Below are 743 nucleotides of genomic sequence, written 5' to 3' on the forward strand. Positions count from 1 at the left end.
TCGCAGCGAGTGCACTGAGAGCATTTCTAATGGGAAAAAAGAAACTACAGGAAATTTTTTTGTTGTTACAACTAAACTTTTTGCATTAACACCAGAATTTCCGTGTACTAGTTACAACCGAAAATTATGCAGTAACATCAGAATTTGGTGTAGCTACAACAGAAAAAGTGCAACACAAATACAGAAAAGCCTGAAGTTGCGGCAGAACAACAGAATATTAAGTCGTATTTTTGGCAAAGTTCTTCCGTTGTATTTTTTTACGAACTGAGGAGCCTGCAGAGCTGAGGCTCCAAAGAGCAATGAAATAAAAAGTAAACGAAATAATTAATAAGGTCGCAGCTGCTATCTGTTTTGTTTTCGCTTGTAGCTGGTGATACTCGTTGATTAGCCAAAAATTAGCAGAAACAGGCTTTTCCTTAAATATAAATTTTAAAGAGACAAAAATTATATTGTCAAAACCCCCGTGCTTTACATAACTGAACTAGACTTATTTTGCTCCAGGTGTGGCCTAAGGTAAGTCAATAATAATTCTTAAAGGCTATTGAGCACTCATCCAAAGTCATTGAAATGCAATTTAAAACTTAGTGAAGCTGACGCAGGTATGTTCTGGCAGTTATTGGCCAGCTTCGTATAATTTATGGGGATGGTTATTAATGATGCGAAACTACTGAATGCTCACCACCACCGACCAAGAATATTCTCCGATTTTTTATTGCTTTCTTCCTGCCTTTGCTTTCACATTA

The sequence above is a fragment of the Amblyomma maculatum genome, chromosome 6, assembly GCF_055883805.1.
Source record: "Amblyomma maculatum isolate TAMU_Amacu chromosome 6, ASM5588380v1, whole genome shotgun sequence".
Taxonomy (NCBI): Eukaryota; Metazoa; Arthropoda; class Arachnida; order Ixodida; family Ixodidae; genus Amblyomma; species Amblyomma maculatum.